Here is a 16,110-nt window from a genome sequence, read left to right on the forward strand (position 1 = left end):
TATCTGTCCCTACTCTATGACCCCTGAACTGACTCTGCAGCACTTCCTGTGCTGAGTCACAATCCTTCCTTTCCTCCTAGAGAGCAGATGGAAACATCTCTCTCTCTCCTTACCTATCCACTATGTAGTCCTTTAGATTAGAGATAGGTCTTTCCTATCTAGGTGTATTTAACCAATAAATATTTAGTGTTTAGTCATACAAGGATCTCCATGTGTTTTCTTTAAATAGCTGCAATATCTGAACCATCCTCTGCTACCTACTCTGTAACTGGAGTGTGTGCTCATTCCTTAGTGCTCTGCTGTTTTACCTATTGTGGGTTTAAAAAAAAAATCAACAACCTCTAACACTAACATTACTCTTCCCCTTCTAACCAGGCAAAGAGGCACTCCAAAGTGGTGCCTCTCTTTATATTTAGCAGGGGGAGAGCAAATGGCCCTTTTCAACCCCAGCAGGGTCCCTCCAGTGGCTGTTGCTGGTTTCTGCCTTGTGTTTATTTTTAGACTTTGAACCCTTTGGGGGAGGGGGGAGGGAACCATATTCTTTTTTTATTTAAGTGAACTGCTTTGAGAACTTTTGTTTTGCAAAGCAGTGTATAAAAAGTAATAGTAATATTCTCTGCATAGCTGGGAGCTGGCGACCTTTCCTGACCAGGGTTGTCCTTAGAGAGCCCTGGTGGGGTGTGGGGCCCGGGGTAAATCAGTTAGTGCGGGGCCCCCTTCCAGTTAATTCTAATGGGGTGTGTGTGTTAAAAAGCGGGGCCTGCTGTGGTCACCCTGCTTGCTATGCCCTAAGGACATCCCTGTTCCTGACAGACAAGTGATAAAGCGTTCTGTGCCATTTCAGAAGCTTGCATGTTAGACTTCACATCCACAGAAGATGGTTCTTCCCCTCCCCGCCCGCACCAAATCACTGTATATATTTTGTGCCTGTTTTATTCCCCCTCAGTCCTACATTTATATTCTCTACCACAGGGGAAATAATTTGACTGGCTGGAGTTCTTAAGAAGTGAAGACTAAAAAAGGCATAAGGTAAAAATAAGTAAATTAATTAAAATTCCCAGATGTGGCTGATAGAGATTTCATTTTTTTAAAAATGATTCATTATGAATTCCTGTTCTACTCTGATTTTGTTTCAACGACCTGTCTGTGGATCTTAAACATTTAGAGATTAATATCCATTCTGGTTCTCTGATATGTTTGGTAACATACTCTTAACCTTGGCTAATTTTTAGCATCACCACCCCCTTTTAAGGAAAGAAGGTGCTTGTGTATTCTAGGAATAAAGTACTTTTGAAATGTTCATTTTTCCATGGTGTTGTATATGTGTGTGTGAGTGTGCGTATGTGTGTCTGTTGTGTAAATTTTCCTTGGTGGCAATGAACAAAGTAGTCTTCTGTGGAGGCTGCTCTCCTGTCTCCTTCAGCAGACTCAGTGTCTGTACAGGGAATTCCTGTTCCTGGCCCAAACCCACAGGCCCTCGGCATTGAAGGCCGAGGTCAGGCTTCACACACATGCTCTCTCCCTCTGCTGATAGTTGATCTGTGCTCTGGAGAAATATGGTAGCGAAACCTATGCACACAAGTGCACACACACAGCCATTGCCTTCTTGCAAGTAAAAGCTGATATTGAATCGCTCTTTAAAAACAAAACAAAACCCTAAAGTCTCTTTGATTCAAGCTTTGTAAAAACAAACAAATCTTACTTTAGCTCTTTCATTGAGCTAAATAAATCTGCATGAGGAAATCTTCATTATGTCGCTAACCCTGAGAGCAGGCTAGTGATAAAACTGGATTTTCCAAAATGATTTTGTACCTTTCTGCCCATCCATGCTTATTGATAGAATTTATCCATTTGCTTATTGATCAAATCACAGCAGCAACCAAAGCTGAAGATGGGGATGCTGGCATCGAACACTGCTTCTGTAGACATCAGTCAAAAAGCCCAGGCGGCATACTTCAGGGGTATTTATTTATGTTGTTGGAGATATGCAGGTGCTCCCATAACAGTTAATGGTGACCTTAAATGCACTCTAGGTATTGCAGGAGGCGTTCTTAGGTCTTTCAAGTGTTTGTGTGGCTTCAGAGAAAGCCATGAGCACACATTGCAATGGTTGCTTAAATCTAGAGTAAATGTATCAAATACAGGCTAAAAAGTGCTAGAAGGGATGTCCAGAAAGGAGTAGCACCATTGAATCCATCCTGAGTACAGAACTGTATGAAATTAATTTCACTCTACATGATGGGGTATCAACTCAAACCCATTTTCTTTGAGTTTTGTTTGAATGCACACATACAGGGGAAAGTGAGAATATGCCTGCTGTCCCTCCCCCATATGTACAAAGAGCGCACGTGCATATCAACTCTATGTGCTTCAGTATTCTCCCCATGCATTTGGTGCTCCCCTTCAAGGCTCCATGAATGTGTACCCCTCAGCACTAAAGAGTATATAGCTGCTTTCAATCTTTTGGCAGTAGGGCAAACTGCCAGGAACAGGAAGTATCCTACTTCCTCCTACATACCGGGGTGCTACTACTCAGAAAGGTTAAAAAGCATATAAAATGATGAAAACAGTTTTGGGGAGTCTTGCTTCTGTGTTCTGATGGTATATATACTATTGTTATTTATCATGACTATGGTGTTTTCAGAGCTTCTTTGACTGTCCTAGAGAAGCGGTGAAGCATTGGTGAGTGGATATTCCTCTCCACACACTCCCAGAACTTGTCTGAAGGGAGGAGATGAACATTTTCCCATAGAGATATGAATATTTGTTGTTGTTTTGATCCGTGGATATGAAGCATAGCCCTTCCTTTGGCTAAGAACCAGTGGAGGAAGTACAAGTGTGCCTCCTTTCTTGTTGTGCTTTTCAATGCTCATTTGTCCTTATATTACAACTCCTTTGAGGGAGGTTAAGCTGATTGTTATCTTGGTAGAATTGTTAGCTTGGCAAAAGGGTGTTTCCAAACCAGTGTTTGCCAAGTTAATGTGAATGCAGAGGTGGAGAACCCTTGCAAGGGAAGTTTGAGGGGCAAGCAAGGATCTTGCTTTAATCCCCCGGGTCATTTCCCCCATCCAACAGCAAGGAAAACTTCCAGTTTTGGAGCTTGGCTGCAAAACAACAACCATCTTATTTAAAATAGCTGGGGAACATTTGCAGGGAGAAATCAGTGGGTGGAGGAAAGAGTTAAGCACCCTTCCTGCCTTTTAAATTACTCTGCCTTCAATGTTCATTTCTACCCTAAGAGAGTTTGACTTGTCCAAGGCCACCCAGTGAGCTCCATGGCTGACCAAAGATGGGAACCTAGCTCTCACACATCCCCACTTAATGCTTCACGTACAAAACCAGTCTGACCATAAGGCTGTAAATAATTTGAGAGCTCTGTACAGTTGTTGTTGATTTCTGCATCTTAACGACACACCATAATCAAGCTTTCATGGATTTCTCTGCGGGTGAAAGGCAAAGTTTTCTTCAACTTCCTAACTTCTGTACCTTTAGCTTCATAAAGAATGCTGAAAGCAAGAAACTAAGGAGGCTGTGGCCCTACTTAGACATTATGTTGTACGTGCATTCAGGTTTCTGTGCATATGTCCATGTTTTGGTGGGAATGTACACATATACATGTGCACATTTAAACACTGAACTTGGATACAGAGCCTCTCAAATACAGAGGCATTTCTGTGCACGTATTTAACATAATATGTGAAAATTGTACATACATTCAGATCTGTATGTGCATGGAATTTCCACATTGGTGGAAAGCACCTGGTGACTGATTTTATGAATATCTGAGGTCCCTTTGTTGCTGCTGATATTCCTGGGCTAATACCTGAATAACATGGCATTTTTAACACACAGTTCTTATCTTCACAACTCCTTTGTGGGACAGAAAAGTGCCTTTGACAGAAAAACTGTGAGGCAGATTGATTGCTCCTGAGTTAATGGTTTGAGGATTAAGGTAAAATGGCTAGGCCAAGGTCAAAGAATTATCCTCCTATTGGAAATAGCTCACCCAGAGTGACAAAACAGCACCTGAAGATTTCTGTGTGGGCGTCAGGCTCACCACAGAGCCGATTGTGCTATTAACATTTTACCCACAAGAGTGAAACTAACAACTCAAGTTCCAGTTCATTCAACCTTTCTGGCAACTTCCCAGTTTAGAATCCCTTGCATTAATTGCTTTTGGAAATCTGGCCGTAGTTTTGGTGCCCAAGGTAGTCTGTGCATCACTCTATTATCCCCAGATGGAATTTTTATTTATTTATTTATTTATTTATTCATTCATTCATTCATTCATTCATTCAATTTCTATTCTATACCGCCCTTCCAAAAATAGCTCAAGGTGGTTTACACAGAGAAATAACAAATAAATAAGATGGATCCCTGTCCCCAAAGGGCTCACAGTCTAAAAAGAAACATAAGATAGACACCAGCAACAGTCACTGGAGGTACTGTGCTGGTGGTTGGTAGGGCCAGTTACTCTCCCCCTGCTAAATAAAGAGAATCACCACATTAAAAGGTGCCTCTTTGCCAGGTTAGCAGGGGTTTGCATCCTCTTTACACCAATGTGGGACTTCTCTGAGTAACCTGCACTGGCCTGTGGCTTCTACAGTAGGTGGTAGATCTAAACACCAGACTAGTACCCTACAGCAATTGTGCTTCTAGAGACTGCACACATGCTGGAGTGGTGGCCGTATTGGGCCACCGTGGAGTGCAATTTTTGCTTTATACTTATTTCACAATCCTTTTGCAGTAGAGCAGAAGAGGAGGATGCCCATGCAGGGAAGACATGGCCCAGGCAGGAGCAAATATCTTTGGAAGATCTAGCCATGATTACGAGTACCAAGCTATAGAAAATTTGGCCCTTGCGAGTCTTTCTCTTCATCATCAGCTTAAGATGCCAGATGCATCTGGCCCTTTGGCAACAGGGGAAACTGCTCTGTACTTTTGTTTGTTTTGTTAAGGTTGCTAGTTAGGAATACCTTCTACTATAATAGAACACTAAACCGTCTGATGAGCTGTCACTCCATGAAATGCTGATTGCAATCAGATGGCTTGCCGAAGGCCTTGGCTGTTTGTGTGTGTGTGTGTGTGATTGTGTGTACATGCATATTCCGAGTGGTAATTTCCTGTACTTGGCTCTTTCATTCTCTGCACGTAGTAATGTATCTGCATCCACCAAGAACATTATCTACTTGTCCCAGATAACAAAATCTGCAAGAGATGAAAGTAGGAATAGCTGACTAAATAGAGTGAAAAATGAATGTCAGATATTTTGGAAACAAGCACGCTGTGTTCCTGCTCCATTAGAATCAACGAGATTCTGCTCCATGTTATTGATTTGAATAGGAACAGAACTGTATCCTTCTTCAATATGTGCAGTGAGGGGAGGACCACGGCAGCCCAGAATGTCTGTTTGACTAGGGATGAATACTGCAGAGACCCAGATCCAGAAAATGAATGATTGGCTGTATGCCCAACCAAAGGTATAGGCCTGTTTGCTGTGGAAGGGAGTTCTGTGTCTGGCAGACAGGACTAAAAGGTAGGCAACAGAGTGATGTTACATGAACATATGAAGTTGCAGTGTTCAGCGAATCAAACCATTGGTTGATCTAGCCCTCTGTACTGGCAGTGGCTTCCCAAAGTCTTTGAGAAGGCTCTTTCCCAGTCCTGGTCCCTGACAGATAAATCCTGCCAGGGTCCAAAGGTGATACTCATGGGCCTGCTGGCTCATCCTAAAATAATCTCAATGAAGATACACTGAACAGGCTGACTGAGACCATCTTAATCTCTCTCCCACTCTTACACGAATGCTGGATTGAACAGCAACCATTGCTTGTATTGGCCTTTCTAAATATGTAGGATGCTTCACAGCATCCCTAACATGGCATTCGTAATTTATTATTTTCTAATGGAGCTTCTGAATAATCGGCTACATCCATAGTGACACTCTGCAATGTCACACAATCGCTTGTGGAAGAAGAACCACTAGTGGTAGAAGAGCTTGTGGAAGAAGTAATGCAACATGTTGCGCAAATCTTCCACTAGTGCAAGAACTACTCTAGAATGGAGCTTACTTTCTCCATGTGATGAGCTTGTGCAACATCCCACCACTCATGCAAGAGCTATTCTGCTTCTAGACTGACGGTTCTAGATATTTCCCAATTTCTAGTGTAGGCAGTGTGAAGTAGAGTACATTTAGAATTGCAATCCTGCAATCCAGGATTGCAATTCTGCAATCCAGAATTGCAGCTAAGCCTCCACATTCCTGATACCTCTTTCCTGTCCAACATTTTGGCTGCTTCCTGGACCTGTTTCCATTCTTCAGTTCCATAAATCAAGAACAGAAACAAGACATTCTATATGCCCCCTTAGAGCTTTGATCAGCAGCTTTGAATATAATAGACATAAAAGTAGGATATGTGCACATATAAAAATACGTCAGTCGGTCAACCAGTCAGTAAGGTTTCTAAATCATGAGTATTGCCTGCCACAACTGTTGAGTCCTCTAAATACTCTGGACTCCTTTGGAGCTGATCCTGCATCACCTGACCTTGATCTCAGGGCAACTTTTGACACACATTGTCAGAGTTCATACTGCCAACATTTTGTCTGGCCTTAATCCTTCAAAACTGCTTATACAAAGAGTTTAATCACCCTACTGATGCTCTTAACAGCATTTCATGAAATGCATCAGACAGATGTCACATCATAAGCATTCCTCTGTAGAGTGCTATTTTATCTAGAAATGTTCATACTTGAATCTCAACATAAGATTTGCAATGTGGTTTTCAAGTTATTAAAGTTGATAAAGGCTTGTGTACAAATGAATACAGACCGCTAGTATGAGTTGACTTGGGAGTTACTGTGAGTCAGCAATACACTTCCGAAGAGTCACACTTCCTCACCTGCCACTTCATTGTTAAAAAAAGGATGGTAATTTTATGCTAGAAAGCTACCAGGCCTATCCCTACTTCACACAGCATTGCCTTGTCTATGGGGTGTGTGTGAATAAAACACAGCGAGCCTCCACCCTTAACTTGAAATAACTGCAGAGCTTCTGCTGGCATCCCATCTCTCTTTTTTCTCCCTTTCAGAAACTGCATATTGCCCATTAACTTCCCTAGTTCTCATGTCAGAACACAAAACAATGGCTGATATCCTGATGAAAACTGCAAATATGCACCCACGCCAGGAGGCCACATAACTGAGCAGATGCTCAAAGTTGCTCAGTCTTTGGCGTTTTGATCCACTTGCACAATAAAGATAGTGGATAGCTTCGCACCATTCCCTGCAATGTATATGGGCTAAGGAAGAGGTTTCCCAACAGGAGGTGCCACATGTTGTGCAGGCACCCCCTGTTGCACTGGCACAATACAAATTCTAACTTAGTCTGGAACACACATTCATAGGGACATAGGAAGCTGCCATATACTGCGTCAGACCATTGGTCCATCTAGCTTAGTACTATCTTCACAGACTGGCAGCAGCTTCTCCAAGGTTGCAGGCTGGAATCTCCCTCAGCCTTATCTTGGAGAAGCCAGGGAGGGAACTTGAAACCTTCTGCTTGTCCCAGAGCGGCTCCATCCCCTCCTGAGGGGACTATCTTACAGTGCTCACACTTCTAGTCTCTCTTTTCATATGCAACCAGGGCGGACCCTGCTTAGCTAAGGGGACAAGTCATACTTGCTACCACAAGACCAGCTCTCCTAACTAGCTACTTCAGGGGGTCCCAACCTATTTTACTCCAGATGTTGAACTACAACTCCCATCATCCCCATCACAATAAATTGAAGATGATGTAGTTCAGTATCTGGAGTACCAGAAGTTGGGAACCCCTGCGCTAGTGCAACATCTTCACACTAGTACTTGTAAATTCATTTATTCAAATCTCAGTTCTGCTCATTGAGCAGCCTTTCTCAAACCACTGTCATCCATCCTCAGCCCCTGTTTTATTTGCAGTATATGAGGATGCTGGCCTACATTATTAGTTTGTGAGGGTTACTAAGGTATGTGAAGCATGTATTATAAGCATTATTACAATTTTCATTATCATTTATATCATGCAGGCAGTTATAGTTGCTTTTGTGGTTCATCATCTTTCAATGTGCAAAGAATGAAGTTAGAAGTACATTAGATGTGTTCAGTTTCCTGTCTACACTGCAGAATTGTTGGCCTCCAGTTGATGCTGGGTTCATGAAACGCTGCCTCAGATTTCCTTGCTCTTGATATCACTTGCTTCTGGGTATCTCCATTGACTGTTGCCAGATTTGGCTTTTTTAAAGCCAAATTTTGGGTTACAGCCCATTTGACTCACGAGTATACCCCTGAGGTTCTGGCCAGGGATTGTGCAGCCCAGATTACATGTATCAATTAGACCATCTGTATACTGCAGCCCCTACACACACATGCAAAATGTATGCATAGAGGCTCTGTACATATGGCTGGAACCCTATTTCTTTTGTAGAGATCATACAGATTGCTGAGTGAACGTGAGTGGGGTTAGGATGAATCTTGTTGCTGTGATCCTGCTCCTTTCATATGTATTCACTGTACATATGTTCAATCATTTGAAAACAGAATGCAGAAAAGTAAGAGCAAATCGTTTCTACATCTGTCTCTTGACCACAGAATGTGCATTTTGGGGAAAAAATCCACTCCATGAACTCCTCTGGTACTAGATAAAGGAAGTTGTTTTCTGCAGTTGTCCAGAAAATAGGACTACAAGATTATTAACTGGGACTGGACATTTTGATCATATCACTCTAGTGCTTCATCAGCTGCACTGGCTCCCAGTCTGTTTTTGGGTCCAATGTAAAGTGGAGGTTTTGAACTTTAAAGCCCTAAACTGGAAGAGAGCATTGTCCCATATGACCTTACCAGGAGAAGCAGGAGGGCCTACTGGGCATACTCCAAGTGTCCTTGCCAAATGAGGCAGGTGGTTAGTAGGGAGAGGGCCTTTTTGGTGGTGCCACCCTGTTTAAAGAATAGTTTCCTGAGTGAGGTTCCCCTGGCACATCACTAAGTTTTTTAGACACCTTGTGTTCACCTAGTGTCCCCCCTTTTGTTGTTCACTCAGGCTTTTAAAAAAAGTTACTGTTTTTTGATTATATTTTATTGTCATTTTTGTTTTTATTTCAATGTGTTTTCAGTAATATGTTTTAGTCTATTTTTGTCTTATTGTTTTACTTTGTTAGTTGCCCAGAGAACAATCATTAAGAGATGAAATGATATAATGGTGATGAATGTGCATGCCTTCACAAAAGCTTCAAAATGACCTCTTTAATGCACAAAAACAGGATGTTAAAATAAACTTACAAACGTACAGACATGTAAGCAGAGCAAACGTTTGGGCGTAAAACACCATCATCAGTGCTCTAGTCTTTTTGGCAAAACAGCTGGTAACACTTTAAGCCTTACATACAACACAACAGCCAAACCGAAAGTAGAAACAAATGAAAAGGCAGCCAGTAAGCCAGCATGGTGTAGTGGTTAGAGTGTTGGACTAGGACTGGGAAGACCCAAGTTCAAATCCCCATTCAGCCATGAAACTGACTGGGTGACTATGGGCCAGTGATTCTGGGCCAGTCACATATCTCTCGGCCTAACTTACTTCACAGGGTTGTTGTGAGGATAAACATAGCCATGTACACCACTCTGGGCTCCTTGGAGGAAAAGCAGGATATAAATGTAATAATAATAATAATAATAATGCAAGAACAGGCACTAAGAACAAATGCAATAAGAGCAAAAGTCGAAAAATCCACAATAAACAGCAAGTGCCACCTTTGTAAAGAAGCAGATGAAACCGTGGTCCACCTGATCAGCTCTTGTAAGAAGATCGCACAGACTGACTACAAACAAAGGCATGACAAGGTAGCAGGGATGATACACTGGAACATCTGCAAAAAATACAAGCTACCTGTAGCCAAAAATTGGTGGGACGAAAATGAAGATGTAAAAATATTATGGGACTTCTGACTACAAACAGACAAACATCTGCCACACAATACACCAGATATCACTGTAGTCGAGAAGAAAGAAAAACAAGTCAAAATAATCAACATAGCAATACCAGGGGATAGCAGAATAGAAGAAAAAGAAATAGAAAAAATCACCAAATACAAAGATCTACAAATTGAAATTGAAAGGCTGTGGCAGAAAAAGACCAAAATAATCCCAGTGGTAATTGGCGCCCTGGGTGCAGTTCCAAAAGACCTTGAAGAGCATCTCAACACCATAGGGGTCACAGAAATCACCATCAGCCAATTACAAAAAGCAGCTTTACTGGGAACAGCCTATATTCTGCGACCATATCTATAACAATTGACAATAAAATTCTGGCATCCCAGGTCCTTGGGAAGGACTCGATGTCTGGATAAAACAAACCAGTCGATAACACCTGTCTGACTGTGTAAACAAGAAATAATTAATGGAGAGAAGAAAACAAGCAAACCTTTTAACCCCTTCAGTGACCAATATATCTCATGGCTTCTTTCATCTCTTCCTTTACATTAATATTTGGTTGCAATTGCACTATAAACATTGCTTCTTTAATCTTCCCTTCAACTGTCAATATTGACACTGTTTGTGTTACTTCTGTTTGTGTTACTTCTCCTTGATGTTTTCCCCTCATGTGCATCAGCCACGGTTTAGTTGGATTTTTATTATGCTGCATATCAGCTAAATGCCCCTTATATCTTTTCATTAATGACCTTCCTGTTTCCCCAATATAAAATGCTGCACATTGCACACATTCTGTTTTATACATTGTCCTCTTCCCTTGTCTCATCTCACCTACGAGATGACTAATAGATAAAGTTGTTGTTGCTTTTTAAGGATCCTGGTATTGAAGAAAAGGTCTATCTATAACATGTGTAAGAAAACGATTTGCCTCTGTCTAGAGTTATCAGTTATCTAGAGTTATCAGTTGAAAGCCAAAATCGACTAAGTTCTTAATTCATCTGAAGTATAAGTAAACATGTTTGCAATGAAAACTTACAGGGAAACACCACACTCACTAAGGATGCATCCTTCCAGAGAGGCAGTGAGGCTGTTTTCACAAGCAGCTTAGCCCAGGCTAGGGCCGTCTGGTGTGACGTAGCATACCGGGATCTGCACGGATCCTGGTGCTCCCACACAGCCTAATCCTGCTCCCAAGCCTGGCTCTTAGCCAAGGTTGGAGGAGGAAGTGTTCCCTAAACCCAGCTGCCGGGAATGTGCGTCTCTTTGGGCTCCACGCAGCCTGAGGAGACACAGAGATGGGCATGTAGAGCATCCATCTGATGGGAGAATCCCCCAAGGAACTGCACTTGTCATGCAGTGCCTTGTGGGATGTCCAGAGGCTGGAGAAACGAGTCCTGGCTTCTGTTGATCCATGCTGCCGGGAGCAGTGTGGATCGTGATCAGCGCTACTCCCTGCAGCACAGATTATGTGGGCGCACAGCTCGCGCTCTAAAGCAACAAAAGTCCATCATCTTGGGGATGGTAGGTTGAACCCACCCACACAGTCATGTGAATAGCCCCAGTCACCCTATTCCCATTGGCGGGCAATTAGGCCTAAGCAGAGACTTGCAGTGTAACACCTGTAGTGGCTTCAGATACTAATTAGACTAGTGTAGCCTTCTAATACAGCCTTTGTTTCAAACCCACTTTTTAATAGACTTGAAAGATGAGAGAGATTTAAAGTTTTGATCAATCCATCATACACATTTAAGATAGGGAGGTGCCAAAATGTGATTCAGCATCTGAATTGCAGGCACATCCCCCTGCCCCAAGTTATGCCTGCACACTGGTGGGGTGTCTCCCAGCAGCCCCTGCACAATGCTGCATACACATAGCCTCTGCGCATGAACGGTGGCCATGTGCATAGTCAGCATGGTTGCTGACCATGCAAATGGCCTCTGCACATGCAGGGAGGCCATGTGTGTGCCGGTGTCACGTGGGACATCTGGTGAACGGGCATAGCTGGGGAGAGTGCCAGGATCATGGCAATGGCGGCAGTTGGAGGAAGAGCAGGTATGGACCTGCTCCCCTCCGTGTTAAAGGGGTTGTAAGCCCTTGGTTTTAAAGGGATGTGCCCGTGATTCAGATGCCAAATCGCATTTTGGGCACATTCCTAATTTAAAATAAATTTATATTGTAAAATTTGTGTTTTTTCAAGATAAGTGGCAACGTTACCAGTAAACGAAATAATTATTACAGAGATGGAGCTAATTAATGGTGGCCAATCAAAAAATAGGCGTGCCATGATTCCATAAAATCCTGAGGATCAAATTCTGGCAACCTTCTGTCTGCAAATTATTTCTCAAAGGATTGTAATAAAATAACACTACCCATAGGCTAAGGGCTCACACTAACTCCACAGTAGTCTCTTTCTGAAAAGACTTTATATAAAGAAATGTTGTTTGAATTTAAGCCATGTTGCTCAGCAACTGATGTGTTTAACTTCTTTTTAAAAAAAACATTTCATAGCTCATGGGATTTTAAGCATTAGAACTAATTTATAAGAAGGCTCCACTGTAGTTTTGTGAAGTTTACTTTACCATAAGAAAACATTTCCAAATAAATTGTGTAATCTTCATGATATGTATATTATTTGTAGGCTCCTTGGCTAGTACTATTCCTGAAGCTTCAATAGATGGGTCTCTTAGTGAAAGAAAGTGACTAGTCAAAGTCAAAGTTTTTCAGCTGAAATTCTCTCTCCACTTCTCTCTCCACCTCCCACCACTGACATATATGTACATGCCTTTTCCTATTTTGGTTAATTAATTATCTTCATACAGTTTGTACAGAATAACTAATGTCCTGGCTGAACGGCACCTAGCTAAATGAACTCTTTGTGGGTCCACTAGAAAAATACAGACACAAATATACTCAACACAAATATTCAAAAAGAATGTTCCTGCTTCCAGTTACATAAATGCAATTCCTTCTATATTTGTATGTAATTTTCCAAAGTTCAGAGAATGAGGCTGTTCTCACGAGCAGCCAAGACCCGGCGAGGGCAGCTAAGCCCGGACTGGGCTGCCTGTGAGAACCACTGGGAGTTGTGTGGCTCTTGGCAGTGCCTCGGTGGCAAATCTGCCTAGGGAGCCTGCCGGTTAGCCGAGGTTAAGGGCATGAGTGTGCAACGCAGGCTAACTGCTTGTGTGTCAGTGCCGGCTGCTCCCGGCCACAGATGCGGGCTCCCGGCCATCGCAGGAGGTTCCACACAATGCACTGCGCATCCACAACGTGCATTGTGGGATTTCCGTGGGCCGGGATGATGTGTTCCAGCCCCTAAACTTCCATGCTGCCTGGGGCAGCCACGGCTCATCTGGGTGCATGATCCATGCACCCAGCAACTCTTGTAGATTGTCTGATGGGAAGGTAACCTGCTGCAGCCTTCCCCTCCACCCACCCTCAAACCCGCTCATGGGATCGTGAGAAATGGCTCAATGTATGATTGATATGTTCCTACCAGTGTGGGCTCCAGAATTTTAAGGGGGGGGGCACTCTGGCAATGCATGCTCACAGCATTACTTATGTCTAGAAAAGGGAGCACATGTACACACACTGAAAGCATATTCAGACATTATACATGAGTAGAGCGTCCCAAAGCATGTCAGGAGTCCCTCGCCGGTTCTTTCTCTCCTCCCTCCCCTGAGCTACTCACAGTTCCAGCAGTGTTCATCTGAAGAGGTGAATACTGTAACTGTGATAGGAGACATTTCCATAACCCCCCCCCACCCAATCATGGATCCCATCATGATGCCCGCCCCTCATCATGGTTAAAGCGTGCCTCTTCAGAACCATGAGTAGCACAGAAGGGAGAAGGTGAGTGATGGCTGCGAAAGGACTTCCAGTGCACTTTGGAACTAGGGTTCCCAACTAGGGACTTTTATAGAGGACATGCGACTATTCTGGGCACCAAACAACTATTTTTGCAGTAGGAGGAATAGAAACAATTCTGGAGATCAAACAGATTTCTTTCTGCATGTGTCGTGGTGTCTGAAATACTTCTGGGGAGCAGCTGGAACATTTTGTTTGCTCAGAACACTTCTCTTCTCAGAACACTTCTCAGAAGCAGCTTCTCTTCCTCTGTCCCCTTCCCCTTCCCACTGACCATCCATCCAATGGAGAAGCCAGAGGGGAGGTTCAGCTTCAGTGGCAGGTTGCAGAGCCATGTAATGCAGGAGCACAGATAGTTGAGCTCGGCAGGTTCAGCTTGCTTAGGAACATAGGAAGCTGCCATATACTGAGTCAGACCATTGGTCTATCTAGCTCAGTATTGTCAGACTGGCAGAGGCTTCTCCCAGGTTGCAGGCAGGAATCTCTTTCAGCCCTATCTTGGCAATGTACTGTATGCTTTGGTAGTTTGTTGGTTCAATAAAAAAATCTTGTCCTATTTAAAAATAAATAAATCTTGTCCCATCTTGGAGATGCCAGGGAGGGAACTTGGAGCCTTCTGCTCTTCCCAGAGTGGCTCCATTCTCTGAGGGGAATATCTTACAGTGCTCTCACATCAAGTCTCCCACTCATATGCAGGTGGACCCTGCTTAGGTAAGGGGACAAGTCATGCTTGCTACCACAAGACCAGCTCTCCTCTCCTTGCTTCCTTCATCTGGTGGCGGCGGCACTGAAAGGTTAGCTGTTAGCTAACTGACATTACTCAGTTAGCAGCTACTTCTGCCAACTCAGTAAAAAGGCATATTTTAAAGTGGTGAATCTCTTATATTTATCATGAGGAGAGCAACTGGACCTATCTAACCGCAGCACAGATTTCCTTCAATGGCTGATGCTGGTGTTACCTTGCATTTCTTTTTAGATTTTGGGTGCTTTGGGGACAGGGGAGCATCTTATTACAGTGGTCCCTCGACTTACGATGTTAATCCGTTCCGAACGCACGTTCGTAGGTCGAAATTTTCGTAAGTCGAAAAGCGCACCCACGGAGGTCTGGAAACATTCGTAAGTCGAGGAAACCGCATCTAAAAATTCGTACGTCGAGGAAGCCGCATCTAAACTGGCAACGACTTCCGGTCATTTTTGTCGTTCGTAAGTCGAAAACATCGGGTGTCGAATAGTTCATAAGTCGAGGGACCACTGTATTTATTTTTCTTTGAAAATCATTGTGAAACATTCTGTTGAAAAGCCATATATAAATGTCATAGAGAACAGTGAGCAAGTGGGAGACTGCGCACATACCACTGTGTCAGCATGCAAAGAGGCTGGCTCGGTAGCTAGGTGGCTGTTCTGTCTTGAGCCAAGAGGTGGTATTGGGTCTCACGATCAGTGAGACCCGGTTTAGGGCGCTGAGCGGGAAGAGCGGGCTAAGTCCGCTCTACCTGCTCACGAGCGGGCAGGGAGCCCTGGGTGGCTGGATTGGCCACCCACACGATGGCCGGCCCTGCGACGGAGCCGGTAGCAGCTGGGGAGCTCAGGGGCCACGTGGCCCCCGGAAGCCCCAGTATGCCCTGCATGAGCGTGCAGGGCATACTGTTGCTTTTAAGCCTCCCGGCTGGGGGTCTACTCACGAGTAGCTGTGGCACAGAGCTGCGCTGTGGCTACTCACGAGCAGAAAGCCCGGGTTGGCGGAGCACTCGATCCGCAAACCCGGGCTAAGAAGCGGGCTACAGGAGCGGGTTAGCCGCTCCAGAACTACTGGCCTCGGCTAGGATTTTCCTAGCCCAATTTTTGTGATCGTAAGAATAGCCCCGTGAAGTTGCTGGCCTGGCCCATGGGGCAGGAGGACAGAGGACTGTGTGTGGTAAACCTAACCACGAGATTCATTTATGGTTCAGAAGCAGGGGCCTTGAGAACTCTGCATCTAGACAGCCAACTGAGCCGACATACAGCTCATCTGGTCATCAGCTTCACAGCGGTGAGCTGTATTTATTCTCCAATTATCCAATTTTTATCCAAACATGCATATATAATACCAATAAATATATGTACATTTTATGCACATGGAGACCTTTGGTGAAAAGCAGCCTCTGTTTCCACATTTTTGGTGATGGATATCGACTTTTCATACTTTAAACATTGTTAACATTAAATTCCATTTTGTAATGGAGGCAGTGACTATTTGGGGGTGCAAGTTACAGCAGGAGTTGGGATTTTATCTAGGTAGCTCTG

General features: G+C 43.6%; 1 long non-coding RNA gene across 1 annotated transcript in view; it reads left to right on the forward strand.

Annotated features, from left to right (window-relative positions):
- The first annotated feature begins 980 nt into the window (after positions 1-980).
- The window catches only part of LOC128324821 (uncharacterized), a 69,730-nt gene continuing 54,600 nt past the window's right edge, over positions 981-16,110 (forward strand). Inside the window, exon 1 of the long non-coding RNA XR_008307111.1 lies at positions 981-1,029. This is a non-coding gene — a long non-coding RNA (uncharacterized LOC128324821). The remainder of the gene's footprint in view (positions 1,030-16,110) is intronic.

Source organism: Hemicordylus capensis, chromosome 4, assembly GCF_027244095.1.
Source record: "Hemicordylus capensis ecotype Gifberg chromosome 4, rHemCap1.1.pri, whole genome shotgun sequence".
NCBI classification, from domain to species: domain Eukaryota; kingdom Metazoa; phylum Chordata; class Lepidosauria; order Squamata; family Cordylidae; genus Hemicordylus; species Hemicordylus capensis.